The 14,076-nt window shown below is 41.6% G+C and overlaps 1 long non-coding RNA gene across 1 annotated transcript; it reads right to left on the bottom strand.

Annotated features, from left to right (window-relative positions):
• Positions 1-3,323: 3,323 nt before the first annotated feature.
• On the bottom strand, positions 3,324-13,803 carry LOC140740350 (uncharacterized). Its single transcript, XR_012101827.1, has 3 exons — positions 13,693-13,803; positions 8,993-9,065; positions 3,324-3,681 (listed from the first exon to the last, which is right to left on the bottom strand). It is a non-coding gene; the product is annotated as an uncharacterized lncRNA (long non-coding RNA).
• Positions 13,804-14,076: the final 273 nt, after the last annotated feature.

The raw sequence follows: 14,076 nt of genomic DNA, 5'->3' as shown, positions 1-14,076 counted from the left end.
TGAAGTGTCAGAGGAGTCTTCTACATTGTATCTCAATTTAAAAAAAAACAATGAACAGCAGGAGCAGGAGGGGAGCACTTTCCTTCACGTCACACCCACCTCTGACAAGTAGACATCAGAGCACTATTTCTCAATGGTGATTTGAAGCCAGAGCTGAAGTTAAACTTACCTGGCCCAGTGCATTGGGACTAATTTTACTGCTCTGGCAGCTGGCCAGGCCAATCAAGTAGTTTATGAAAATCACACCAGAAAATCTTGTGTTCCGAATGGCTCCACAGCCAGTGAAGGAACTCTGTGTAAAACTTTACTACCAATGGCTACTCAAGAGAATCTAATCATACCTCATCACCTTCAATATTCTGCAGTAACGGTACAGTCCATCATCTATTCACCCTTGTTATTGAATGTGTAGCACTGTTCTCCTCCAACCTCTAGGAGGCCTCAGTTTGTCACTGTTTCAACATGTTGGATAACATGCAAATTTAAAGAAAGTGAATAAACAGCCTAATGATCGATACTTGGCCTCCTCTATTTTGTATTTAAGATATAAAATGATCTTTATCACCTCGATGACAGCTGTCATGTATGGATACCACAATCAGTGGTTTCAGCAGCAAATAAAACATTAGGTTTATGGCTAAAGTCCTGATTCATTAATTCAGGAATCCATTTACTTGTCTGCTTTGAGAGCCTTTAATTATTAAAACAAGCAATATTCCAGATGGCTTTTCATTATCGGAAAATCAAATCCTTGAACTCTGACTTTAGTCACAGTTTCCACTTTCTTGTGTCTAATTTACAGCCAGACAAAGGTCTGCAGTCCTAAAAAGATTTGAACTTTTATAATGACTTACTCGTAATTTAGTCAAAATGATGAGTTAGGAAGCTTGGGAAACAAAACAAAAATAAACTTGTGTCACTTTCATTTTATTGCCTCTGCTCCTCAGTCTTTCATTGCCAAACACCACATCAGTAAGAAAAGGGATAAGATATACTGATCACCCTTCATGGCTTTTATCTCTCCTGGTCTTACGAGTTTCACAATCAGGTTTATTTACTGATATACTTCTTGAAATTTACCAGGTTTGTTGTTTTGCGGTAGCAGTACAATGCAATACCATAAAAATAACTACAAGTTACAATAAGAAATGTATAATAAATTAGTGCAAAAAGAGATTAAAATAGTAAGGTAGTACTCATGGGTTCATGGGCTGTTCTGAAATCTGCTGGTGGAGAGGAAGAGCAAATTGAGAGATAACAGCATTCTGATTTTCTTTGGAGTTAGAAGTGGATCACTTCAGAATGAGATAGAGGGAGAGTCATAGTTGTCTTTTGTTTCTGACGATGACATTTGTCTGTGCCGCTCATCCATTATGCGACTGCATGGTGGAAAACCTGTGCAGGAGGAGCTCCATAGTGCAAAAACCTTTGCGCTGGGGCAGTTCCACTCTCTCCGACTCAAAAATCTTGGTCCAATGGCAAGAAAAATTGAAATGTCTGTAGACGTCCACGGGTGCAATGGATAGACATGATGCCTTCTGTGCCTTTTCATGCCCTTTGCTCTTCGCAAAGCGTTGCAGCACCGCCTTCTTGGCCATTGGACCTTGTAGTTGATCTCATCCACTCAGTCCACTGGAACTGGCTTTGCATGCTGGGGTATGCATATCCCTATGGTACTGGGCTTGGAGGTTCCCGGCTACCCTCACCTGGTCTAGCCCACCTGTCAAAGCACTGTACCAGGGTGTAGCCACTGTCATGGTTACTTGGAGCCACAGGTGAGAACTGAGTGGCAAATGAAGACCAAAGGCAGATGAGTTGCCCTGGGCAGGGCATGACAAACCTGCCACCAGAGGTGCTACCCCTCCCTGGAGACCCCATACACCTATAGCGACCTCCTGTCCAAGACATTAATACCAATTGAGCTGCCTTCCTGAGCTAATCACATTTACCCGCATTTGCTCCATGTCCTTCTAAAAATTTTCCTATCCAATGATGGCCCAACGAATAGAAGTCTATCCTGGTGGAGACTTGGCCCAAACCAGATTCAGGATCTTCTCAGATAGCCCACTTTAAGCCACTGAAAGCTTGTGTCTGTCTCACTGAGAGAGAGCAGGACTGCCAAGCATATCACTTCTGATGAGATTTGAAACAATAGTCCCATCTGCTCACCCAGAAGGAGAAAAGATCCCATGCCAATCCTTTCAACGAAGATCAGGAGATTTAACTGCAGCCAATAATCATTGTTTAACTTAATTAAAACAGATTGATAGTGGGAGATTATGTGCAAATTGCATGCTAAGTCAAACTATACAACAGCAATTATACATCAAAATCAACAGCAGGCAGCATGGGCCGCTGATAATGCAAATGAATGTTACTGAAATGGCATCCAGCCAAGCATTGTACATCTACACATGTTGGCTCCTCCATGCATTGGCTTGGCAATCACAGCAAACCAAAAAGGAAGAACTGAGAAATGCCCAAAATAATTAGATTTGTGATACACTAAAAAAATGATGCTACCTAACTTACACTCAGTAGTCACTTTATGAGGTACCTCTGTACGGTTGTGGTCTTCTGCTGCTGTAACCCATCCACTTCAAGGTTTGATGTGTTGACCTCTCCCATGAATAAGCCATTTTCACACACAGAACTGCCACTCACTGGAGGTTTTTTTTAAATTTTGACACCATTCTCTGCAAAATGCTAGAAACTGTAATGCACGATAATCCCAGGAGATCAGAACATCCTGGGATGCTCAAACCAGCATCAGCAATAATTTCATTGTCAAGTCACTTAAATCACATTTCTTCCCCATTCTACTGTTTGGTCCGAACAACAATTGAACCTCTTGACCATGCCTGCATGCTGTTATAGATTGAGTTGTTACCACATGATTAGTTGATTAGATATTTGCATTAACAAGCAGGTGTACAGGTGTACCTAATAAAGTGGCCACTGAGTGTATAATAAGATTACATGTCCTTAAAGCAATGTGTTGCTTTGCACACAGGCCAGCCATACAAATAACCTCTATGCTAATTGCGTAGATCTTCTCTCAGTTTGACCTCTTACCCTTCTCCTTTGTTTTAAAGGATGAAGTTGATTCACAGACAAAAATAAAAACGACCAGCATTTATATGGCATCTTGCATGACCTCAAACCAATGACGTGTAATCATAGTTGTGCAGTTAGATACCACAGCCAATTTGTACACAAGTTCCTACCAACAAATACTGTGATTGAATTTATACAGTAAATCAAATTACCTGTTTGTTAATGGATGAATGTTGATGAACACACTGGGGATTAACCTCTCACTCTTTGAAATAAACAACATGTGGTTTCTTTTATTCGGTGTAGACAGTGCCTTTGTTTGGCATCTTGTCAGAAAGGCAAAACTCTGGCCTTCCTGGAATGGAAACAGAATGTGCTGAAAATGCTCAGCAGGTCGGGCTACAACCATGGATAGAGAAATACAACTAGCATTTTAGATTAATGAACTAATAAGATACAAGGTCTCCATTATGAATGTGAACTCCTCGCTGCAGAGAAACTGCCCGATCTGCTGAGTACATCAACCCCTCAGTTTTTGATTTTTGACCGCTGAGTTTTGTTCTCCCTCAATACTGTTAGGTTGAGTTTTGATTCAGTCTTCTCCAGTCTACATTTCCAAGATGCCTATAAATAAAAAATGTCAAATAATAATTCATTATTGGTGCCGCACAAAAATATTTCAGAAGTATTTAGAATTCTTGCACACTAACGAATGGGGTAAAATTATAGATGGCCTCTCTGTAGTTTCAAGTAACAAGATAGGTTGCTAACAATGAAAAACAGCTTGAAAATCAGTTTACAAGTTTGCACCAATTGACTTCCCAGCTCTTTACTTCACCCCCTCCCCCTCTCCCAGTTTCACCTATCCCCGTCACCTTGTACTTTTCCTCCCCCCCCCCCCCCCCCATCTCTCCCACCTTCTTATTCTGACTTCTCCCCTTCCTTTCCTATCCTGATGAAAGCTCTTGGCCCAAAATGTTGACAGTTTACTCTTTTCCATAGATGCTGCCTGGCCTGCTGAGCTCCTCGAGCATTTTATATGTGTTGCTTTGGATTTCCAGCATGTGAGGGTTTTCTCACAAAAAAGCCCATCTGCTACAGTAATTTTTCGTTGAATGCAATAAAAATAAGTCAAAAGTACCATAAACTGGATTATTGAACACTATTGTATGTTTATGATACAAACCAATTCTCTGAGGCATTAATTTTTGCTAGGCTAAGTACTGAAATACTGTTATGATGTTTAACTGCAAGTGGAGTTAAAACTATTTCTAAAACTACCGGTATGTAGTTTTTTTGGAAGCCAATTGTGAAGAAAAGTTTCTGAAGTTGGCAACTGTTTGGAAATCATTAGTCTACTGACCAACTTCTTTATTTAAATGTACGTAAGTGGAAAGGATAATTTACCAATGGGATAAAATAGAGGTTGCACTAAAGTAAATTGACAAGTCAGTATTACTCATTACCCCAGGTCAGAAGGTTGTGCTTTAAAATTTCACATTAAGGTTTAAATTCACAATCTAAGATGGTTGTTTAATTCCTTACTGAGGAATACTGGGTTGATGACAATGTATCATTCCGAGTTTCACAAGGGTGCTGAAATTTGTTGATATATTTCAAAACAGTGACACAAGATGAACTTCCAACTCAATATGATTCCTCATAACTTGGAGGAGAACAGCTGTATGTATTCAGTTATGTATGTATATTACTCCATACATTATATGCTGTACCACAGGGGGATATATCCTGGCCAGCATATCAGGAGAGGTCTTGAACATAACCCAACATGTTTTTTTTTATTACAGCTCTTAAACATTCTTTGGCAACAGTTCGTGTTCCAAAGAAGTAGGAAAAATTTGCCTACTGTTTTGCTCAACACAAAAATTGCACTTTGAAGTATTTGCTACCATTTCCAGCAGAAATTCAACCCAACCAGGAATTGGACAGGGTTTTCTTTAATGTCGTCATTTTCTTTAATGACGTGATTTGCCCATCAAATTTTGTAGGCATGACTATGTTGTCAATGTGTTACTAATCAGGGAGATGGAACAAAAGGTCATGAGTCATTTTTTTTCACCACAGTAAAATAAGCCGCATATCACACAAGGGCTAATTATCAAGTATGATGAAAGAGCACTGGCTGGAACATTGATTTTTGAACTAAGTTCCCCATATTGACTTGGATATGCTACTCTTTCAATGATAGCTGGAACTGATAAATATCACAGAATCTTGCAGTGAATCCATTGATTTGATGACCACTGGGGCAGTAGACAATTCGGCTGCTTCATTGTATCTCCACCCAGACTCCATGGACTACCTCCAACTCAATTGCCTCTCCATCCTCTACAGTTTCCATAGCAGCCATGTGGCTGCCAAAGGGAGCTCACGTCAACAGAATTAACCCTTCACCTACTGAGCAGTGTGCAAATGAGATGTCAGCTTTGAGATGGCATTGGGTTTGGTAACTGCAAAGTTCGAAACTCAAATGAAGATCTTAAGCCCTATCCAATATAGATAGCTATGGGCACGCTCACTAAAGGGAAGTTATACTCTAACTATTTACTCTCCAAAGGCTAATTACTTTCCTACTTATCCTCTACAGCGAGCTTAGCTGGGTACCACCTCCTGACCAAGGAGGAGATAATTCCACCTAACAAGGTAGTTTAAACACATTTCATCTATTTTTAGTCATACACAATTAAATCCAGATAAAATTATTAAAACACATCTAAAACTCACAGAGGATTTTTATTTTATAAAAGATTCCCAAAATCACAAAACAATTTCTAAAACACAAAAGAGTTCCAAAACACAGGTTAAATTCCAAAAAGCTAAAAAGACAATCAGCAAGTTGCAGACGAGAAATCATCTGTCGCAGAAATCGAAGGCAGAGGAATGGATTGTAGTTGGTCTCACTTTTCTCACTTTTCTCACTATGCTTCTTTATGTTTTTTAACTATTCCTAAAAGGTCTGACTGTTCTCTGAAATTTATAATGCTTTTTGCCACTTGGGTGACTTCACATGTGTGATATTTTTTCAGATAGCTTTTTACACAGGTGATCTAAAAGCCTCTGGGACAGATTCCCAGATTCCACAAATAATGCTGTGAAGCTGACTCTTTGAGTACACTAACCTTCCAACTATTAATAGATCAGCTATTTGTTGCGCTAAGTGTTAGTATCATTCTGGTTTGCAAGCTTTCTTGAACTATATAACTCAGCCAGTGTTGTCTGGTTTGATACAAGCCCAATTAACACCTCACCATTGTCTTACACTGCATCTCTCCAGTAATAAGCCCAGTGCTATGAGCCAGCATCCTGTGCTATTTGGACAGTGTTGTTTATTTGCAAAGCTGTCCTTTTAACTTCTGACTGATTATTGCTTGCCATTTACATGAAGAACTGAAGACTGACTCCCGTTCCCAATTCTTTATTCAAGAAGCTGAATAATGAATTTTGGTTGGATGTTTAACTTACTCGGATACAACACTTTGATCTCTAGTACCGTCAGATGCTCTGCTTAGAAAGCTGAGCTTGGTTATAAAATAAGAAAGGCCCCATGTCCCTGGACAATGAATATTCATCACACTGTGAAATCAGCAACTGGGGAGGATGGGATCTATCACATCTAAAAATCAATAGAAAACCATTCTCATGATTTCTAAAGCACAAAATGTTAAAATCAGAAATCAGAATCAGGTTTAATCTCACTGACATATGTATGTCCTGAAATTTGTGGTTTTGCAGCAGCAGTATAGAGCAATATTTAAAAATCTGTAAATTACAATAAGAATATATCTATGTATATAATGCAAAAAGAGAGCAATAATAGTGAGGTTGTGTTTATGAGTTTATTGTCCATTTAGAAATCGGATGGCAGAGGCAAGGAAGCTGTTTCTAAAACAATGAGAGTGTTTCTTCAGATTCCTGTATGTCCTCCCTAATGGTAGCAATGAGAAGAGGGTATGTCCTGGGTGATGGAGGTCCTTAATGACGGGTGGCAGCATCTTGAGGTATCACCCCTTGAAGATGTCCTTGATGCTGAGGTGGTTAGTACCCATGATGGAGCTGGCTGAGTTTGCAACCCGCTGCAGCTTCTTCCGATCCTGTTCAATTTCACAATTTTTGTATGAATGCTGATTGGGCTAAACAGTGCTCTAAAAGTGGGTGCAGTCCAATTTCTGCTAGGGTTGGTTAAGCTCTTGCAAAATGAATTACTGAGGTAATATTACATTGAAAATGATATTGTGAATAGCCCGCTCCAGTAAAAGTATGGGTATTCAGTAATTATTGCAACATTAGCTTGCTATTACGATAAACAATCTGCTGGAGCAACTCAACTGGTTGAGTAGCATTTGTGGCTGGAAAGAAACTGTCAACATTTTGGGAGAACCTCTTCAACAGGACACTGCAACAATTTCTCCTCATCACCTCCCCACACCACCCCATAGATGTTGCTTGGTCCACAGTGCTCCCCCAGCAGATTGTTTGTTGCTCTAGATTCTGACATCTGCAATCTCTTGTCTCCCCATTAGTCTTCTATTTGTTAACATAGAATTGTTCTTGAATGACTTTTTTTGTGTTAACAGGTGGATTGTCTACTCTAACAAGTGTGGGTTTCGCACAGCCACAGCTTTCCCCGCATGGAATGGTGGCTGTCCGTTGTATCCGACAATGATGGGAAACCTGTGCGGGAGAGTTTTTAAAATGGAAAAGCTGTTGCTCCTGGGCAACTCCACTCTCTCTGTGTCAGCAGTCTGGGAACAGTGGTAAGAACAAGCGTCACAAATGGGGATCTTCCTTTGTTGTAGTGGATGACCATGATGTTTTCTGTGCCCTTCACTCCCCATGGAATGTTACAGTACTGCCTTCCCAGCTGTTGGACCTCACTGTAGATCTTATCTACCCAGGCCGTCAGAGCTGACTTTGCATGCTGGGACAGGTATGTCCCTAATTCACCAGGATTTGAGGCCACTGGCAACCCTCAACTGGTTTAGCCCACCTGTCGAAGCAGTGCACCGGGGTGTGGCCACCTTCATGTGCAAACAGCTACTTGGAGCCACAGATGAGTGCTGTATGTTCAACAGGGACGAAATGTGCGTGGGCTGCCCTGGAACGGACACGTCAAGTCCCTTCACTGGAGGTGCCACAACCCTCGGACACTCCATCCCCCCATTAGCATACATAAAGCCTATTTGGCCATTTCACAAACAACAAAGAAGGCCATTCAGCCCAAAAAATATGCAAGAACTCTAAAAGTAATCCTGTTATTCCCATCATTTCCCATTCATTCCTTTTAGCTTTGCAAGTTCTGAAGTTCTTATCCAATTCTATTCTGAAGACATTGTTTGACTCAGTTTTCATCATTTCTGCTGGCAATAAGATCTGGAACTTAACTAGTCTGTACATTAAGCTCTTCCTGTGTAGCCCTCTCAATGTTAAGCTAGGAAGCATGTTAACTAGTATGTTGTGAATAACCACCCTGTTCTTCTTCAATTGTACAGCAGTATCGCTTCCATGATATCACAGACAGATAGGGTAGCAAAGAGAGCTTATAGCAAATTGACCTTCATAAATCAGTGCATTGAGTACAAGTGATGGGATGTTACTGGGCGGCATGGCAGTGTAGGAGTTAGCGCATAACTTTACAGTGCCAGCTTTCACTGATCAGGATTCAATTCTTGCCAGTGCCTGAACTGAGATTGTTCATTCTCCATGTGACCATATGAGTTTCCTCCAGTTGTTCTGATTTACTCCCACATTTCAAACACGACTAAAAGCTGTGGGCATGTTATATTGGTGCCAGAAACATGGCAACACTTCCTTACAGCATGCCCAGTACAATACGTGCTGATCTAATTTGATGCAAATGGCATATTTCAATATACATGTGACAAATGAAACTATTCTTAAAAATATAATCACCTACCTGCAGGAAAAATATTAATAAGCCTGAAAACGTGCTGAGAACATTTACAAGGATGAAGCTGGGACTTCAACACCTGAGTTATAAGGAAAGGTTGAATAGGTTAGGACTTGGATGTAAGACTATAAGATATAGGAGCAGAATTAGACCATTTGGTCCATCGAATCTGCTCCACTAATTCATCATGGCTCATTTACTTTTCCTCACAGCCTCAGCCTCCTGCCTTCACCCTGTATCCCTTTATGCCCTGACCAATCATGAATCTACCAACATCTGCCTTAAATATACATAAAGATTTGACTTCCACATCTGCCTGTGGCTAAGAATTCCACAGATTCACCACTCTCTGGCTAAAGTCCTCCACATTTCTGTTCTAAAAGGACACCCCTCTATTTTGAGGCTGTGTTCTCTGGTCTTAGACACTCCCACTATAGGAAACATCCTCTCCACATCCACTCTCTCAAGGTCTTTCACCATTTGATAGGTTTCAATGAGGTCACCCTTCATTCTTCTGAATTCGAGTGAATACAAGCCCAGGGCCATCAAATGCCCTTCATATGACAAGCCATTCAATTCTGGAATTATTTTTCTGAACCTCTTTTGAACTCTCTCCAGTTTTAGTACATCCTTTCTAAGATAAGGGTCTCAGAACTGCTGACAATACTCTCTAAGGCCTCACCAGTGATTTATAAAGCCTCAAAATTACATCCTTGCTTTTATATTCTGGTCCTCTTGAAATGAATGCTAACATCGCATTTACCTTCTTTACCGCAGACTCAACCTGCTAATTAACCTTTAGGGAGTTCTGCACAAGGATTCCTTTTGCACCTTATGTTCCATCTGCCACTTCTTTGCCCATTCTCCTAATCTGTCTAAGTCCTTCTGTGGCCTCTCTACTTCCTCAAAACTACCTGCCCCTCCACCTATCTTCATATCATCTGCAAACTTTGAAACAAAACCATCAATTCTACCATCCAAATCATCAACATAAAACATAAAAACAAGTGATCCCAGCACAGGCCCCTATGGAACACCACCAGTCACTGGCAGCCAACCAGAAAAGAAAGGCTCCCTTTATTCCTACTCTTTGCCTCTAGCCAATCTGCCACTGCTGTATCCATGCTAGAATCTTTTATGTAATACCATGGACTCATAGCTTGTTAAGCAGCCTCATGTGTGGTACCTTGTCAAAGGCCTACTGAAAATCCAAATGCATAACATCAACAATTCTCCTTTGTCTATCCCGTTTGTTATTTCTTCAAAGAATTCCAACAGATTTGTCGGATAAGATGTTTCCTTGACTATGGCCAATTTTATCTCGTGCCCCCAAGTATCCCGTGACCATATCCTTAACAATCGACTCCAACATTTTCCCAACCATTAAGTTCACACTAACTGGCCTATAAGTTCCAATCTTCTGCCTCTCTCCCTTCTTGAAGAGTGAAGTGTCATTTGCAAATTTCCAGTCTTCCAGAACCATTCCAGAATCTAGTGATTCTTGAAAGATAATTATTAATGCCTCCACAATCACTACAGCCACCTCTTTCATAACCCTGGGGTGTACACCATCTGCTCCATCTGATACTTTCAGGCCTTTCAGTTACCTAAGAACCCTCTCACTAGTAATGGTATCTTCACACACTTCTAACCCCAGACACTCTGGAACTTCCACTATAGTACTAGTGCCTTCTACAGTGAAGACAGATGCAAAATACTTATTCATTTTGTCTGCCATTTCCTTATCCTCCAATATTACCTCTCCAAAATCGATTTCTAGTGATCCAATATTGACTTTCTTTTAAATTTTATGTATCTAAAGAAACTTCTAGTATCCTTTTTAATACTATTGGCTAGCTTACTTTCGTATTCCATCTTTTCCTTCTTAATGACTTTTTTAGTTGCCTTCAGCTGGTCTTTAACAACTTCTCAATCTGTTAACCCCACTAATTTTGCTCTATTATATGTCCTCTCTGTGATTTTAATGTTGGCTTTGACTTCTGTTGTTAGCCACTGTTGTGACATCTTTCCTTTAGAATACTCCTTCCTCTTTGTGATGTATATATCCTGTGCCTGCCAAATTGTTTCTAGAAATTCCAGCTATTGCTGCTCTGCCAGTGTTCTTGTCCAATCAATTTTCACCATCTCTGCTCTCATGCCACTGTAATACCCTTGACTCAACTGTAACAGTGATATCAAGACGTACAAACAAGCTGGATGAACTCAGCAGGTCAGGCAGCATCCGTTGACTGCTCCTTTCAACGGAAGCTACCCGACCTGCTGAGTTCATCCAGCTTGTTTGTACGTATTGATTTGACCACAGCATCTGCAGTGTACTTTGTGTTTGTAATAGTGATATATCTGACCTTAGTTTTTCCTTCTTGAATTTCAGGGTGAACTTGATCATGTTATGATTACTTTTCCCCCAAGGATTCTTCTACCTTAAGCTCTCTAATCAAATCTGGTTCATTGCATAACACCCAATCCTGAATAGCTGATTCCCTAGTGGGCTTAATCACAAGCTGCTCTAAAAAGCCATCTTCGAAGGCATTCTAGAAATTCCCCCTGGTCGGATTCAGCACCAATCTGATTTTCCCAATCTACCTGCATATTGAAATCCCCCATGATTATTGTAACATTGCTCTTTTGACATGCATTTTCTATCTCCCATTGTAATTTGTCGACCAAATTTATTGACTTGTTTCGCTGGAGTGCAGGAGAATGAGGCTAGATACAATAGAGGTATACAAAATTATAAGGTGTATAGATGGTTAATGCATGTAGGCTTTCCCCTGTCAGGCTGAGACTAGATAGAAGTCATAGTATAGGGAGAAAGGTGAGATATTCAGTGGGAATCTAAGGAGAAACTTCTTCATTCAGAGGGTGCTGTGAGTGTGGAATGAGCCTCCAGCAGAAATGTTAGGTAGGGATTCAACTTTTAAGGCGAGTTTGGATAGGTACATGGATGAGAGGAATTTGAAGATCCGGATGCAGGTAGATGGGATTAGGGAGATGTTCAGGTCAGCATGGTCTGGATGGACCAAAAGGCCTGTCTCTGTGCTGTTATACACTATGACACTATGTAGCCAACAGAATGTACACCAAGTCATCTGATCTCCCAGAGTAACTTCAGCAAGAGCTCTGGCATAGCTGTATAAGTAGTCTTTCATGCCAATTCTCCTCAATCTTAAGTCACTATTGATATGGTACCCTGACAACCTAATGGATTTCTCCATTCAGCAAGAGAACTAGATCTTCCGCCATCGAGTTCATGCCAAATACTGGGGCCCTCTGTTGATTGGGGTTGACCACGGATATTGCGTCCTAACTGTCTACCTTCACTATACAAGACAGTACACAAGGCAGTGCACAAGTCGGGGCAGTACAATATGGTGAGCATGTGGCAGGTCACCCTCTCCATGCAGCTAATGAGTCCAAAGGAACAGCAGACACCAATACAGATTGGTATCAGTGGTGTAACTGGAGTTGCCAATCAGCGTTAAACTCAACGTAAGACTGCCCTGGAGAGTCCAGCTCGATTTTTCCTTGGGGTTTACTCCCAAAGCCTTCCCCATGAGTGGGTAGAGCCTCAGGACTGTGGAGTTTTGAAATCAGAATATTCCTTCTCCGAGGTGAGCTGCCAAACGAGCCCCATCTGTCTGAAGTGATTGGCTTTAAGGGGGCAGAATCCCATCTTTGTTACTTCCCCTATTAGTAGAAATGGTTCAGTTGGGCTCAGTATCTGAGACACACGTGAAGGCCAGGAGCCGGACTTGATTGTTAGAGGCTATTTGAGATGCACACCACTTGGCAGTGTAATAACATCCTCAGCTTCTTTGGATGTAGAGATTGAGTCAAGAACCAGAAAAGCCTGCTTTGCCTTTGGTCAGCTGAAAGATCGAGTTTGGTCACAGAACATCAGGTTGGCCACCAAGTGCAAGGCATACAGGGTCGTTGTCATATCAGCCTTGCTATACGGATGTGAGACGTGGTGCCCATATCAGAGTCACTTACGCCAGCTTGACCAACTGCAGCAGCGTCACCTACGTTCCCCGATGAAGGTCACCTGGTGAGACAAGATCTCCAATACCGAGGTCCTCTCTCGAGCTGGAATGCTGGGAAGGACATGTTGTCAGAATGCCTGACGGAAGACTGCCCAAGGACATCTTGTACGGTCAACTGTCCAGTGGTACCTAAAAAAGAGGAGGCCAGCGGACTACGGTACAAGGATGTTCTGCACAGGAGCCTCAAGAAAGCTGACATTGCCCCATCAACATGGGAGGATCTGGCTCAAGATCGCTCACAGTGGAGGGATGCCATCAGAAAAGGTGCAGACGCTGCTGAGAACAAGCTCATAGAGGCAACAGAGGAAAGGCACAGGAAGCACCACAACAGAGCTTCTGCCCTTGCTGCCCCTCCAGGCCTCACCTGCCAAATGTGGCAAGCAGTGCCTGCCAAGGATTGGCCTGTACAGCCACTCCAGGACGCACATATTAAACCCCACTAACTGACTGAAAGGAACCATCATCATCCTATGGGAGAGATAGCCAGAGAGACAGAGACTGGAAGCACCTCCCTACTAACCCCTTCCCTCCCCAACACCACCGACTATGACAACCTTAAGCAAACTGCCGACCACTAACTAACACTAATTCTACTCCAACCCATTCCATTCCCCGGAACTCCCCCAAGATTCTACTACTCACCAGAGGTAATCTTTCGAGGCCAGTTAACCCACCCACCGAAACACCTTCGGAATGAGGAAAGAAACTCAACCACCTGGAGGAAGCCATCATAGAGGAATGAAGCCTCCAGCCAGTGAGTGCAGATTTTCACAAATAAAATGACTGGAGGAGTTTTATGTTTAAGAAAAAAAAACGCACAACTCGTTACTCATTTATTGAACTCTATGAACTGAACACAAAGAGCGGTAAAGGTCTCTTCCGTAATTATGTCATCATGTCAGACCCACCTCTTAAAGTGAAACCACAACTCAATGTTAGTTGTTGTGAATTATGTACAATTCCACCAGTTATGTTACCCTACAACAACGCTGGAGGTCAGGATAGGACATGAGGGGCAGCAACTCT

Source organism: Hemitrygon akajei, chromosome 16, assembly GCF_048418815.1.
Source record: "Hemitrygon akajei chromosome 16, sHemAka1.3, whole genome shotgun sequence".
In the NCBI taxonomy this organism is placed as follows: domain Eukaryota; kingdom Metazoa; phylum Chordata; class Chondrichthyes; order Myliobatiformes; family Dasyatidae; genus Hemitrygon; species Hemitrygon akajei.
This window is presented reverse-complemented; position numbering and strand designations above follow the sequence as displayed.